The following is a 17,181-nucleotide window of genomic DNA, read 5'->3' on the forward strand; positions in this document are numbered from 1 at the left end:
ATTGCCAGCACACAGCACAGCCTAATCACCTCTTACTCCATCACAAGACACACTTCGACTCCCCCCCCCCCCCCCCTCTCTCTCTCTCTCTCTCTCTCTCCAACACTGCACTCCACTCACAAGCAAAGGTTCTACTAACATTTTCTCACAGAGCAACCCCTTTGGCAGAGATGTTGCCTGCTATTACTCAGATGTTATTGAAGCATTACTTTTCCGTGTGACATCCAAAATATTACCAAAGTTACAATTTTCTGCATAAAACAAAACCCTTACATTGTTTTAAGGGTCAATGTGAGTCTAGCATTTTTAGTATGGTCATTCTGTTCGTGCCTTATTTCTTGAAACAGAAACGCGAAAGCTTTACTTTAAAGTTGAAAGGTTGCTACAAGGGCTTCCATCCTTCTTCACAAACTTTCCTTTCACGTATAGGAAACTGTTGCTTCGAATTGTTGAATCACCCTGGTGTTGAATGAGCATCCCAATTTCATCATTATTGTTTAAAAGTCACCTGTGACTTTTCCAGAAAAGAAATGTCCGCACTTTGCGTTCCAATCAAGTCATGGTAGATGTCCATGTGTCTTATTTTCATTTCGGAGTCAAGGTGTATGGGACAAACTTTGCACACACTTTTCCTCAAAATGTTTTGAAGATTTACAGAAGCTGCTCCACTGCGATTTGCGACACAACAACAGTGCCACATTGTGGTCCCACGTCCACTGCTGGATGGTGGAACGCACATCTGTTGTTTACAGTTGTTAGTTCAAGCTGCCAACATAATTACTGCTCTGACGTCGCTTATATTCCTGGAATAAGATCTGTCTCATATCTTCTTGAGCGGACGGTGTATACAGCACAGGCGGAGAGGGTGAGCGTGGAACCGAGTACAACATCCTCGTCTGCACCTGAACAGTATTGCAAACATTGATTGGAGCAGTCACGCTGTAGGCGAGTTGATGCTTTCATTGTCAATGACAGCTGTAAATTATCAAGCAATATAGTAGCAAAGAAATGTGTCAAAGTTAAGAATCTCTTTTATTGATTTATGTAACAAAGTGAACTAATAGTTCATGTGATCTAGTTTGACGACCCTCCTGTCAGAGCAAACAATGAACCCACAGTAACTGCCAGACGATAGTATTACGTTGGTGCGTAAGTTCGTAGTGTTTTTCCATAACTGTGATAAACACAACAGATACATATAACAGAGACTTTAGTCATGGTAGATGTCCATGTCTCATTTCCATTTGGGAGTCAAGGCGGCAATAACTGTAAGCCTAACCATTTCACCCTATGATGCTGGATTCCTCCTTAACCACGAGGCAATTTTCTAGGATGGCTTTCGGCTGTGCGTCTGAGGTATGACTTTTGAGGTTCTTACTTACAGAGGCTCTATTATGTATACCACAGAGGTCGGTACCGGCCCTGCCTAAAATAATAATAACTACTACCACATCTTAAACCGTTAGGCATAAACACATAGTCTCAGTAGGCTTTTCTAAATTGTGTTAACAACTGCTCCAAATTAGGTTTGTTATACCACAGCTCCTCTAGTACAGCTGCAGATGTATTTATTTTGTTTCCATAAAATGTCCTTGCAAGTTTGTCGATTCGAGCATTAGTATCAGGAACGAGGAAAGCAAGCCGGAGACTATCAGGATAATGTCTGATGTGTTCCCAGTTTTCGTAAAATAATAATAACACGGAAATGAGCTGGAACAATATGCTTTCATCTAAAATGTTTGCCAACGCTGGGTAACTTTTCGATTCTGCGACTGTAGAAGTCACGTGGTTTTGAGGTGAGGAACTCGTCGACCCATATCCGGAGCCCATTTTCATTCGGAAAGGAAGTTTCGTGAAGATTGTTCGACAGAGAGCGGAAAAGATGAAAAATCTGAGGGCGCGAGATCAGGTGAATAAGGTCGGTGCGGAATGATTTCCCAACCCAGCTCCTGCATAATGTTGTCTGTCAGTATAGCAAAATGTGGGTTGGCGTTATCGTGGAGTACCAACACTTCACACAGCCTTCCTGGCCGTTGTTCTTAGATTGCGTCTGCAGAATGTCTCACTTTCTGATGGTATATGTTAGCAGTGATTTATACATTGAGGAAGCAATTCGTAGAACACCACACCATCACTGTTCCACCAGATGCCTAACATTATCTTTTGTAGACGCACGCAGGTCTTTGGGTGAGGAGTTGCTGCTTTGTTTGGGCTCAACCATTCTCCTTACGTTATCATAAAAACACCATTTATCGTCACCAATAACGATACAGGATAGGAATTATCTGTGTTGTTCACGAGCCAGTTGATGACGAGCAAGCACAGATGCACATATGGCAACCGACTTATTCTTGTGATTTTGGCTTAGAGTACCATATGTAGTACCCGAATTTTGATTCTTCCCCATTACATGCAAACGTCGCACGATGGAGGAATGATCACAGTTCATCACAGTTCTCGGGTACACTGGCGTGGATCGTTGTGGATTAATGCGTTTAAACGATCTTCATCAAACCACAACGGTCTTTCTGAACACAGTCACTAATATCAAAATGATCCTTCTTAAAACGAGGAAACCATTTTCTTGGCGTACTCTTTCCAGTGGCATATCCCTATGCACGGTACAAATTGTTCTGGCTGCATCTGCTGCTGCTGTCCCACCTCTACTGAACTCATACAGAAGAATATATCGGAAAAGTTCCGTTTCCTCCAGTTCTCCGATCCATTTCCTAGCGTCTACAGCTCCACTCGCTATCTCCAAATGACAAAATGATAACATGTAAACTTAGACACCTATAGTGAAATACAAATAAAAAATTACAATCGATAAATAAACCCATAGCAACTGGAATACCAGGAAGTAAAACAAAATGGCTACAAATTTATGTAACAACCTGATATTATTAATGCAACATCAGTGATAATTGGAATTACGGATTGCTAAGCATTTTCTTATTCGCTACCCAGCCTAAATCCTAAAATGTCTTCCATTTACAATGATCTACATGCGTACTTTAGATCGTAATGTTGCAAAGTAATGAATTGTTGGATTGTTTGTTCCTAGACTCAAGTGCAAGTGAGTTGAAAGTCCAAGTTTGTCTCTGTGAAACCAAACGTCATGGTCAAAATAGCATTTCTTGTACATGAGAGGGAGAATGTGTCACAGTAATAGGAGTACTGGGAAGCATTTGAATGAGATATAAAAAATATATAGTGGGAATTAGTGAAGTTCGGTGGCAGGAAGGACAAGACTTTTGGTCAGGCAAATGCAGGGTTATAAATACAAAATCAAATAGGGGTAATGCAGGAGTAGGTTTAATAATGAATAAAAAAATAGGAGTCCGGGTAAGCTACTACAAACAGCATAGTGAACGCATTATTGTGGCCAAGATAGACACGAAGCCCACGCCTACTACAGTAGCACAAGTTTATATGCCAACTAGCTCTGCAGATAATGAAAAAATTGATGATATGTATGATGAGATAAAAGAAATTATTCAGGTAGTGAAGGGAGGCGAAAATTTAATAGTCATGGGTGACTGGAATTCGACAGTAGGAAAAGGAAGAGAAGGAAACGTAGTATGTGAATATCGATTGGGGCTAAGAAATGCAAGACGAAGCCACCTGGTAGAATTTTGCACAGAGCAGAACCTAATCTTAGCTAACACTTGGTTCAAGAATCATGAAAGAATGTTGTATACATGGAAGAACCCTGGAGATACTACAAGGTTTCAGATAGATTATATAATGGTAAGACAGAGATTTAGGAACCAGATCTTAAATTGTAAGACATTTAGAGGGGCAGATGAGGACTCTGATCACAATCTATTGGTTATGAACTGTAGATTAAAAGTGAAGAAACTGCAAAAAGGTGGGAATTTAAGGAGATGGGACCTGGATAAACTGAAAGAACCAGAGGTTGTACAGAGTTTCAGGGAGAGCATAAGGGAACAGTTGACAGGAATGGGGGAAAGAAATACAGTAGAAGAAGAATGGGTAGCTTTGAGGAATGAAATAGTGAAGGCAGCAGAGGATCAAACAGGTAAAAAGACGACGGCTAGTAGATATCCTTGGGTAACAGAAGAAATACTGAATTTAACTGATGAAAGGAGAAAATACAAAAATACAGTAAGTAAAGCAGGCAAGAAGGAATACAAACGTCTCAAAAATGAGATCGACAGGAAGTGCAAAATGGCTAAGCAGGGATGGCTAGAGGACAAATGTAAGGATGTAGAGGCTTATCTCACTAGGGGTAAGATAGATACTGCCTACAGGAAAATTAAAGAGACCTTTGGAGAAAAGAGAACCACTTGTATGAATATCAAGAGCTCAGATGGAAACCCAGTTCTAAGCAAAGAAGGGAAGGCAGAGAGGTGGAAGGAGTATATAGAGGGTCTATACAGGGGCGATGTTCTTGAGGACAATATTATGGAAATGGAAGAGGAGGTAGATGAAGACGAAATGGGAGATATCATACTGCCAGAAGAGTTTGACAGAGCACTGAAAGACCTAAGTCGAAACAAGGCCCCGGGAGTAGACAACATTCCATTAGAACTACTGACAGCCTTGGGAGAGCCAGTCCTGACAAAACTCTACCATCTGGTGAGCAAGATGTATGAGACAGACGAAAATCCCTCAGACTTCAAGAAGAATATAATAATTCCAATCCCAAAGAAAGCAGGTGTTGACAGATGTGAAAATTATCGAACTATCAGTTTAATAAGTCACAGCTGCAAAATACTAACGCGAATTCTTTACAGACGAATGGAATAAATGATAGAAGCGGACCTCGGGGAAGATCAGTTTGGATTTCGTAGAAATGTTGGAACACGTGAGGCAATACTGGCCCTACGACTTATATTAGAAGAAAGATTAAGGAAAGGCAAACCTACGTTTCTAGCATTTGTAGACTTAGAGAAAGCTTTTGATAATGTTGACTGGAATACACTCTTTCAAATTCTGAAGGTGTCATGGGTAAAATACATTGAGCGAAAGGCTATTTACAATTTCTACAGAAACCAGATGGCAGTTATAAGAGGCGAGGGACATGAAAGGGAAGCAGTGGTTGGGAAGGGAGTGAGATAGGGTTGTAGTCTCTCCGCGATGTTGTTCAATGTGTATGTTGAGCAAGCAGTAAAGGAAACAAAAGAAAAATTCGGAGTAGGTATTAAAATCCATGGAGAAGAAATAAAAACTTTAAGGTTCGCCGATGACATTGTAATTCTGTTAGAGACAGCAAAGGACTTGGAAGAGCAGTTGAACGGAATGGACAGTGTCTTGAAAGGAGAGTATAAGATGAACATCAACAAAAGCAAACCAAGGATAATGGAATGTAGTCGAATTAAGTCAGGTGATGCTCAGGGAATTAGATTAGGAAATGAGACACTTAAAGTAGTAAAGGAGTTTTGCTATTTGGGGAGCAAAATAACTGATGATGATCGAAGTAGAGAGGATATAAAATGTAGACTGGCAATAGCAAGGAAAGCGTTTCTGAAGAAGAGAAATTTGTTAACATCGAGTATAGATTTAAGTGTCAGGAATTCGTTTCTGAAAGTATTTGTATGGAGTGTAGCCATGTATGAAAGTGAAACGTGGACGATAAATAGTTTGGACAAGAAGAGAATAGAGGCTTTCGAAATGTGGTGCTACAGAAGAATGCTGAAGATTAGACGGGTAGATCACATAGCTAATGAGGAGGTATTGAATAGAATTGGGGAGAAGAGGAGTTTGTGGCACAACTTGACTAGAAGAAGGGATCGGTTAGTAGGAAATGTTCTGAGGCATCAAGGGGTCTCCAATTTAGTACTGGAGCGCAGCATGGAGGGTAAAAATCGTAGAGGGAGACCAAGAGATGAATACACTAAGCAGATTCAGAAGGATGTAGGCTGCAGTAGGTACTGGGAGATGAAGAAGCTTGCACAGGATAGAGTAGCATGGAGAGCTGCATCAAACCAGTCTCAGGACTGAAGACCACAACAACAACAATAAAAAATGATGGAGTGACTGAATATAAATCGAAAAGAAAGTGTTCCTACCTATTACATGCGGGAAGACAACAAGAAAAATCTTTCAACGACGAATACAAAGAATTCCAGTAGATGGTCAATGAAAACTAGTGCACTAGGCCGAGTATACAACGCACATCCAAACAACGCTGAATGTTTCTATCTGCGGACGTTGCTCCACGAAATACGGGGACCATCAAGTTTCACTGATCTCAGGACTGTTGATGGTTACCTATACCAGACGTACAGAAAAGTATGTCAACGCTTAGAGCTACTAGAAAACGACAACCACTGGGAATTAACACCGCAAGAAGCTTCACGCTTAGCCTCAGCTGAACAAATTGGAAACTTATTCGCCATAATTCCAACAACACGTAACCCATCGAATCCAAAGTAGCTACGGGGCTCCTTCAAGAAGAGTGTGAGTGATGACATGCTGTACCAAATCCGACAAGCTTATCCTGAACTGACAATCGAATTCCACGACAGCATCTTCAGTGATTCACTCATCCGCCTAGAAGATAAACGTTTAGCAATAAAGAACCACATCTTAGTACACCTTGAGATGCAATCACCACGAAAAGATATTATCAGTGTGCTAAACTTTGACATTGCAAAGGAGAAAAGCTACATCATCGAACTACACTCATGCTGATAAATTAAGGATAATGCTGATACATGGTGAAACGACGCTCTGGTGGGCGGTTTACGGGTGTAAATCATCTCGGGGTATGACCATGTGGTGCATTTGACCTGCGGTCGTCGCACGGTGACGCTGGCAGCAGTCCACTTTAGCATAAGCGAGTAGGTGTGCAGGCATGTTCAGACGTGCTAATGGTGACTGTGTGTTGAAAATGGCTCAAAGAACAAATATTGATGACGTTATTATGGGTAGAATCCTAGGGAGACTGGAGGTTGATCAAACACAGCAGGTCGTAGCACGGACCCTCCGTGTGCCACAAAGTGTCATCTCAAGATTATGGCAACGATTCCAGCAGACAGGAAACGTGTCCAGGCGCTACAGTACGGGACGTGCACAATGTAGCCGGCCGGTGTGGCCAAGCGGTTCTAGGCGCTTCAGTCTGGAACCGCGCGACCGCTACGGTCGCAGGTTCGAATCCTGCCTCAGGCATGGATGTGTGTGATGTCCATAGGTTAGCCGCGCAGGATTAGCCGAGGGGTCAAAGGAGCTGCAGTCATGGACTGTGCGGCTGAATCTGGCGGAGGTTCGAGTCGTCCCTCGTGCGTGGGTGTGTGTGTTTGTCCTTAGGATAATTTAGGTTAAGTAGTGTGTAAGCTTAGGGACTGATGACCTTAGCAGTTAAGTCCCATAAGATTTCACACACACATTTGTCAATAGGTTAGTTAGGTTTAAGTAGCTCTAAGTCTAGAGGACTGATGAGCTGATGAGCTCAGATGAACAGTCCCATAGTGCTCAGAGGCATTGGAACTTTTTTTTCTTTTTTTTTCGCAGTGTACAACACCACAAGAAGACCGATTTATGACCATCAGCGCGGAGTACCGCAGGTAGGCTCGCTCGGGACCTTAGGACCTTAACGCAGCCACAGCAACAGTTGGTCTCCAGACACCTAGTCTACAGAAGACTGAACAGACAAGATTTATTCGCCCAGAGACCTGCAAGGTGCTTTCGACTGACCCCTGGCCACAGGAGAGCCCGTAAGGCCTGGTGTCAAAAACACAGTACATAGTCATTGGAACAGTGGTCCCACGTAATGTTCACGGACGAGTCCAGGTATAGTCTGAACAGTGATTCTCGTCGGGTTTTCATCTGGCGTGAACCAGGAACCACATGCCAACCCCTTAATGTCCTTGAAAGGACCTGTATGGAGATCGTGGTTTGATGGTGTGGGGTGGGATTATGACTGGTGTACGTACACCCCTGCATGTCTTTGACAGAGGAACTGTAACAGGTTAGGTGTATTGGGACGTCATTTTGCACCACTATGTCCGCCTTTTCAGGAGTGCAGTGGGTCCCACCTTCCTCCTGATGGATTATAACGCACGGCGCCGCCGAGCTGCCACTGTGGAGGAGTACCTTGAAACAGAAGATATCAGGTGAATGGAGTGGCCTGCCTGTTCTCCAGACCTAGACCCCATCGAGCACGTCTGGGATGCTCTCGGTCGACGTATCGCTGCACGTCACAGGCACTGGTGCAAGAATGGGAGGCTATACCCCAGCAGCTGCTCGACCACCTGATCCAGAGTATGCCAATCCGTTATACGGCCTGTGTAGGAGTGCATGGGGTCATATCCCATATTGATGTCGGGGTACATGCGCAGAAAACAGTGGCGTTTTGTAGCACATGTGTTTCGAGACAGTTTTGTCAACTCATCGCCAATACCGTGGACTTACAGATCTGTGTCGTGTGTGTTGCCTATGTGCCTGTGCTATTAGCGCCAGTTTTTTGTAGTGCCACGTTGTGTGGCACCACATTCTGCAGTTGTCCTTAATTTATGAGCATGAGTGTACTTCAGTACATTGCTCAGAACAAATGACTTCTCAGTGACTATCAAAAAGGAAATTTACAACGTTATCATGGACCTGATCGACAACAATACTAACAGAATTATTTACTTGGCGGACCAGGCGGCACCGGGAAAACGTTTCTAATAAATCTGTTGCTGGCGGAAATACGTGCTACACAACACACCGCATGTGCACTGGCATCATCCGGCATTGCAGCCACACTTACGGAAGGAGGACGAACTTCCCATTCCGTCCTACAACTAACGTTGAATATAGCCGAAGAACAATTTCCAGTATGTAAAATCTGAAGAGCATCTGGACGGGTTAAACTAGAACGAGCTAAAATTATCTTCTGGGACGAATGCACAATGACACATAAAAGATCACTCGAAGCCAAAGGCAGAACACTACGAGACTTGCGAGGAAACTCTGGAGTGATGGGAGAAGTTCCACTCAAACTCTGAGGAGATTTACGAAAAACACTTCCAGTTATCCCCAATTCAACACCAGCAGACGAGATCAATGCATGTTTAAAAAAATCACATCTCTGGCCACACATAAAGTACTGTTACTAACAAAAAATATGGGACTTGAACTATCGAGAAGACGAAACAGCAGCACATTTTGCTCAACAGCTTTTACAAACAGGCGAAGGCACACACATGTCCAACTGACCAGGCGACCGACCTCATGAAACTCGACAGTGACCTTTGCATCATAGCCACTGCTGAAAACGAACTCATCGACCAAATTCATCCGAACATTGTTCACAACTATACCATTCCGGACTGGCTGTTTGAAAGGGCAGTTTTGGAAACCAAAACTAATGTTGTCGACGATATCAACTTTAATATTCAAAAGAAAATTTCCGGAGAAGAGCGAATATACATATCGATCAACATGTTGGTAAACGTCGAAGAAAGTGTGAACTGCCCTATAGAATTTCTAAAGTCTTTGCAAGTACCACGAATACCATCACGCTGCCTTCGACTTAAAATTGGATCCCCGATCACAGTACTCAGAAATCTCAACTCATGAAAACTATTTAATGGATCAAGGATGATCGTCAAACAGCTATCGAATAACGTAATCGAAGCCGATCTTATGATTGGAAAGGACAGACCGAGACTCGAACTCGGGACCTTTGCCTTGCGTGGGTAAGTGCTCTACGGGGCGTGAGTCGTGCTTGGGTAGCTCTGTTGGTAGAGCACTTGCCCGCGAAAGGCAAAGGTCCCGAGTTCGAGTCTCGGTCCGACACACAGTTTTAATCTTCCAGGAAGTTTTAAGTATTGTACATAGTTAGAATATGTTTTCAATACAAAAAAATTACCTGTTACACTTTAAAGTTTATCCTTTTATTCCATCTACCACATAATCTCATATCAACTCACCGGGCGACCCCAAGTAGGTACCTAATAAACATTATAAATACTACAGAATGCTCCAGTCTAATTAGAATTCCGTGGAACAACTCATCTGACGTACCCCTGTCTTTGGTCTGAGCGTAGATTCTAGTGTCACATGACTGCATAAGCACAGTGATCCACATGACTTTATGGGGCTCAAAGCCCTCTCTCACAGAGGAAAACTCTATCTGATAGCTTAAAGTTACTCTAACGAATGGTAGGTGGCGCATGTGAAGGGCTTTTCCCTTTTGTCAGAAGCTTGTCACGCATACTAGAGTGCACACAAAGCAACCCTGTAAGCTTTTGTAAGATAAGCGGCTGCTTTAAAGCGGCTTTTCGTTACACAACCCTCTACTACAGCCCATATTCTTTTTTAAAAAGCTGTCCACGTACTGATGAGAAGTTAGTGTTCGCGTTTGCCTCTGGACGGCATCCAAGAAATGCAGCACTCCACTTCCACAACAGTTTCTCATTATTAATTCTTTCGATAAAACAATCCGGACTCTTTCTTGTGATGCAACTATAATGACCACTGTGCCAGTCGCCGATCGTCCGATGCCCTTTTGTTCTTCTCATTGATATTTACCTCTGTGACTGCAGTTTTCAGCTCGTTTGTAAGAGAAATACGACGACTTCGTAATTCAGACTTATATCTTATTATTTGAAAACTGTGTAACTCAGAAACGCTTTCCTTGCTATTGTCAATCTGTATTTTATGTTTCCTTTTCGTCTGTCATCTTGAGATAGTTTGCAGCGAAAATACCAAAGCCTTTACTATCCTGATTCCTTTAGCGTCACCTGACGTAATTCGACACATTCGACTACCCTTGTTTTACCTTTGATCGTTTTCGTCTTATAACCTGTTCTGAAAGACGCTATCCCCTCCCTTCAACAGTGCTTCCAATTTGTTTGCAGTCTCTGCCAGAACTACAACGTCATCAGTAGACCTCAACAGTTTTACTCGTATTTATTGTAATTAAACTTAAAGTTCGTTCTGGTGTTTCTCCTTGGTTTGCTTTACTACTTGCTCAACTTACAGACTAAATACATGGAAGATGGCCGCAACACTGTCTCACTCCTCTTCTCAATTTCTACTTCCTTTTCGTGCAATCTGGTTTCATCTTCTAGTCCCTACCTTTTATCCCTGCTACCTCCAGAGTTTCAAACAGTTTAGTTCACCTTTAAAACCTTTTTTCAGAGCCTATAAATGATATACAGGTTTGCCTTTTTACAGCCTATATTCTACGATAAGTCGTACGGTTACTATTACGTGGTGAGTTCCTACATTTCTCCGCAACACAATCTTCCCCTGGCGATTTCTACCAGTGTTTTCATACCTGTGTTGGACAATTCGAAGAAAATAGCAGTACATAGGTTGTGTCTAACTGCGAATAAAAACGGAATGAGAATAGTGAAAGATAAAGCAATTTCAAGAATTGGAACCCGTAAGAGCCAAAGTTTTAAAGATCGACAGACAGACAGGTCAGGGTGTTTAAGTACCTAACATCTAATTTTAATTTTCCCATGGGAGGTGACGTAGAGCTAAAATTGATAGGATTAAGACATATCTGTGGAACCATAGAATGTGTATCAAAACATAACCGGCCGGCCGAAGTGGCCGAGCGGTTCTAGGCGCTACAGTCTGGAACCGCGCAACTGCTACGGTCGCAGGTTCGAATCCTGCCTCGGGCATGGATGTGTGTGATGTCCTTAGGTTAGTTAGGTTTAAGTAGTTCTAAGTTCTAGGGGACTGATGACCACAGCGGTTAAGTCCCATAGTGCTCAGAGCCATTTGAATTTTTGAAAACATAACCCGCGGAAAGGAACATTAATTAAACTTTACAAAGTGACAACCGTGTATTTGGTAAAATATGATAGTGAATGCTTGATCCTTACATCGAATCATTACGACAAAGTGAATCATCAAGAATGTCTATCCGCTTTATAAAGGATATTCATTACTGGATCATAAAAGAAACATCGATATTAGACGAAAACTAAATTTAGAACACATTACAAATATAACTGAATGATACAGATACAATCCTGGAAAAGAGGTGTAGTAATTCGTCAGCTTGTTTCCGAAGCTGGATCAGGAGTGTAGTCTGAAGGATAGACTGGGTCTTTAGTACCACACCTACCAACCACGTAGTGAAACGGGAAGTACTCCAGTATACAGTCGTCTTGCTTAGGACCTTTCGTGATGGTACTCACGACTCCAGAGAGTACTGCACCACAATCGAAAAGCCGCGCTCGAAACACTCGTAGCGCAGCAGCTGTATGGGTTGGCAGTACGAACTATACCGAGATCTGCCAGGGGCCTCAGCTCCCAGTCCATGGGTATCACATGTGTTGATAGTGGTTGGTCACTGTCTCGTTAAATACCAGAGCACTGCGGTGCAGCGGATTCTGCCTGACCATCTATGACCGTCGTATACAACTTACTTCCACCTTAAAATACCTTGGCCTCACCCTTGGCCGTCACCTCACCTGGACTCCCCATCTCCTTACCACCTAACGCAAAGGGCACAGTAGACTCCACCTCCTGAAACTCGTGGCTGGCCATCCATTCTTCCACCATACTACAAATCCTTAATCTGTTCCATCTTTTGTTACATCAGTATCACCTGGATCTCCTCCCCTCCTAAATTCTTTAAAGCTCTGCCTTACTTTCTGTATCCAACTCCCGTCCCCCACAAGGATCCTCTATGAGCTCATCCCTTTCCCTCATCTCCTCGTTTTCCTTGAACACATCTATATCCTCTGCACCAACCGCCACCTCAATCCCCCTCACCCCCAGGTGTCTCCTATCCTCTGCACTCCCCACCTGCTGCCTCACCTCTACCAATGTGTCCCACCCTCTCTCCATCTCTGTACCCTCCACCTCCTCTCCCAAAGAAACTTCCAGCATCTCCCCATGATGTACTTTGTCCCGATATTTAACCTTACTTCCAACTTTGATCCTCCTCTTCCTCTACCCTCCTCACTAGGGCCCCGTTTCCTTCCCCTCCCCTGCTGCTAGTTCCTCGCTCCTGCCTCCCTGTCCCACACTTCTCCTTTCCTTGTGCTCTCGGTTACTCCCTCCACACCCTCCCTTCTCCTGCCGCTAGGTGTGCCACTGGCTCCCCCCTGACCGCCCCTTCCCTTCCTGCCTCCCCACCCCCCCACTCCAACACTGACCCCCCTTCTCTCTTTCCCTCTCCCTCCTCTCTGATCTCCTCTCTTGGCAGGTCCTTCCAACTTTAATCCAGTTTCTGTTGTGTTTTGGTGCTCGCCATGTATGTCACATAAGTGCAATGTGTGTTCAGTGTCGTCGTCGCCATACTGTGAAAGCCAGTTTTACTTGTGCTCTGCATGCCGCCAATATTTATGTGCTACATCTGCATCGAGTGTCATTTTAATTATATGTCGATTTTATGTAAACGTGCCTCATCGAACTATCCCTTTTCTTGTATATTTTAACTCCAATTGTTTTTCCTTTTCATGTGTAAGCTTCATCTTTTATCCCCATATTTTATGTATGTACCATTCTCCTGTGATATTTTATATAGTCTCTTGGCTGGATAGTGGTGAATTGTGCCACTGCCAGCCCACCCCTGCCCACGTGGGGCAGCAGTACGAAATGACAATAAGGGAAAAAAACTACAGCGGACAGTTCTCTTCAGCATGTCGAGTCGTGTACAGTCTCCATTTACTGCCAGCTTTACAACCTGTGGTGTTCGTCCGTCGTCTCCAATGCTTGGGTGCTGTAGTCATTGTAGGCCAGCTCTGGACGCTACACAGACATCACTCAAAGGGATAGTGACAGGACTTTTAATGTTTTGGAGCAGTTGTAATAATTTCAAATGTCTAATTATGCTGGAAATTTCACAAGAAGTATTTCTTGATATTTATTAAATATCATTTTATTACTAGTTGTTAAGATTCTTTCTGATTAAAGATAACCGCCCGCATCTCGTGGTCGTGCGGTAGCGTTCTCGCTTCAACACGCCCGGGTTCCCGGGTTCGATTCCCGGCGGGGTCAGGGATTTTCTCTGCCTCGTGATGGCTGGGTGTTGTGTGCTGTCCTTAGGTTAGTTAGGTTTAAGTAGTTCTAAGTTCTAGGGGACTGATGACCATAGATGTTAAGTCCCATAGTGCTCAGAGCCATTTGAACCATTTGAACCAAAGATAACCTACTCTGTCCTCCTGCATTCCCAATAGGATACATGTGATAGAACCAGGAAAAAGGTTGCTCATTTATAGACAGTGACAATGCAGCCAGTAATGGGAGTGTGTGTGTGCGTTTTGAGGTTTTCGGGCGTTAAACAGCGTGGTCATCAGCGCCCAAACGCATAGAAACAGGAACACATGCGGTGAAGGGACGAAGACGGACAGCGGACAAGGAGAACGGCTTAAAGACACAGACCTGTGTGTGTGTTGGGGCTTATGGGCGCTCAACGTCGAGGTCATCAGTGCCCTGACACACATTAAAGGGAACGAATGTGGACAGACCTAATAAAACTGAAACACACACGCAAAGAAAGCAGGAAAAGAAGGAAAATGCGACATAAAAAAGTAGAACGTAAGGAAAGGGAAAACGTAGCAACAAGAATGCCACAGTAAATTGTCATTGGCTGGCCACTTACATAAAATATGGGCGAGCTTGTCACACAGTGAGCAAATTGGGAACTGCAGCTGATCTTGTAGAGTACTTCTACATTCACATACGCCAAGTCCAGATAAAATAGCGTGCATATCATTTGTGGTACCAACGTTCGATACCACACTTGTTAGAGGTTGCAGTTATCGACCGCGATCCGTACTAGTATCGCTGGAGCCGCGAGTCGAGACTAGCGCCGCCCCGCGGCTTGCAGCAAGTCTCTAGCGTGCGCTCGGCCACTCTTGCTCGGGACGTCAAGTAGGAAAGTAGTATAGCCTTCAGCTGATAGGAAGCAACCTCTAACAAGACGCTTAGTTAGAGTATGGCCTATTTGATGCCTCTATAGCCCTCTGTTTGTAATTATATTCCTCCTGACTATGAAGACTCCTGTACCACCAGTTAAGGGGCTCCGGGACGCCCTATACTTGCAATGTTAAAATAACGCTTATAAATTACATCTTTCCTCACAAAGTATTTGAGGTAGGAAGTTGCACTTTTTACAGATTATTTATCGGAATATGGGGTACAACTTAACACAGGGATTTTACAAAATTTTAGTTCAGTTATTAAAGATGATTTTTTTTCAGTTGTAGTGAAAATTCACAACATTTTTTTGCAATTTTTTATTTATATATTCAAAAATATACAGTTTTTTGGAAAAAGGCCGTGTTAAATTATGCAGAAGGTACTGTGTAACATTTACTGAAAGTTTGAAACAAATATGTTTGGAAGATCCTTAGAAAACATGTAATTAGTATGAGAAAATAAAAGTTTTGGGAATCGAGCGACAAAGATTGGATTAACTTTTTAGTGCATTCCAGGTCCATAGGATGGATTGTCTTCATCCTCTGCAAACTCCTCCTCCAGCTTCCTCTTGTTCCTCCTCCTGTTTACTCTTGTTTGTATTTCTAGACTCTTTACAGCCCTGTCTGCAGCCCGAAGGCGTTCCTTGTCTAAAGCAAGCATCGCTCGTTGTTGTGTTCGTAGATTTTGCCACCATTTTCTTCAGTTGCAGTTACTGCAACACTGTTCGAAAAGGTGGTCATGTATAAACACTTATCACATTTCAGTTGTATTTCACTAGCAAGTCCTACGTGCTTTATTATGGAGAGTTCCAGACCAACTTCACTACAATGAATACATCTTACACAGTTTTAAAAAATTCCTTTGAGAACCGACATATCAAATATTTCATTCACATCCGATTCGCCCATAAAAATTCATAGTTTTCACTCATTGAACCAAGCTTCTTCTGTGAAGTATTTTCTTTCCCACTTTGACTGCTATGGGCAGGTGTACTTGAGAGGTTAGGTTCACTCACTTGGTTATCGTCTTTATTGTTTACAGTAATAACACATACCTTTGGCTTTCCAACATTTCTCCTTTTCTTAAAAGCCTTCAGAGGATTTCTAATAACTTTACTTTTACTCATTATTATACTTCAACAAAACAGAGACTCAAGAAACAGAATTAATTACGAATATTTTCGAGATACCGACAGAGTAAATAAACATGAAACAATCGACAATCACACCAGCGATATATATTGAACCATCACAGGTTAGCCACAACACATACTTTATCTCACATCACTAAAATGTGCCTGATGAACACGGACGTTAATAATAACACCATTTGACAGCAGTTTAACAGCGCCACAGTGGGTCACGCCCATGTAGAACACATTTCAAAAAAAATTTAAAAATAGTTGTAGTCTTCGGAATTGAATAAATTATATATCTATTAAAAGGTAATAGTCTGCAGATTCAGAAAACGCAAAAAAGTAAAAATTGAACTTTTCATGATTTTGAGCCTTTCTGGAGCCCCTTAAGTACAATATATTATTTTTTACCAACGACTTCTAAGTATTTTAGTCGTTGTAGACCCAGACCATGCAGCCAGCTCCTTATCGACTTCACTGACAAATCTTCTGTATATGCAAAGAAGAGATTTGTACGTTTCTTTTTAGCATTGGCCACCAGTCATACACAGTGGCGACGATTCGTTCGTCGTCATCATAACATCATTCATAGAAGAGAAAAGTAACCAAGTAACAAATATGGCCTCGTTAGCTGTGAGACTGAAAATGGGAGTTACATCCTGTTCTTTGTTATTTGTATGGGCCCAGCTTTCAATAAATATAACTCTAAAGACGCGTCCCCACAATCATAAACATCAATCTACGCATAAGATGACACAAACGAGTTTCCTTGGTTTCCAGTACACCAAGTGACCGCTGGGACATTCGGGACACACATTTCCTGTGGAGGCACCATCGGTCGGTCGCGTCCTTTCCGACCGCCGAGACCCACAAGTTAACTGCCTGGCAGGCCTTGGCAGCGTATAAAGCTAAAAGGCGACGCCTTTTCAGGAGAACGCCTTTCCTGTCGACTATCCATCCATCCCAGTAAGGTCTCCTTGCTTCTAGCGCTCCTAGGAAGGCGGACTCATAAACGCGACTACGTAGTTCGGCGTCTAAGAAACAGCAGGTGTACTGCATGGCGTACATTTCAGAGCCTAGACCGTCCACTCCGTTTTACTTATTCGTTTATGCCCGTACCTGGTAAGGTTACGGCCTTCAGCCCATCTCTTACACTTAACCACTCATACTTAGTTAACATTTTAAACAGTACAGGGTGA

The sequence above is a fragment of the Schistocerca americana genome, chromosome 5, assembly GCF_021461395.2.
Source record: "Schistocerca americana isolate TAMUIC-IGC-003095 chromosome 5, iqSchAmer2.1, whole genome shotgun sequence".
Taxonomy (NCBI): Eukaryota; Metazoa; Arthropoda; class Insecta; order Orthoptera; family Acrididae; genus Schistocerca; species Schistocerca americana.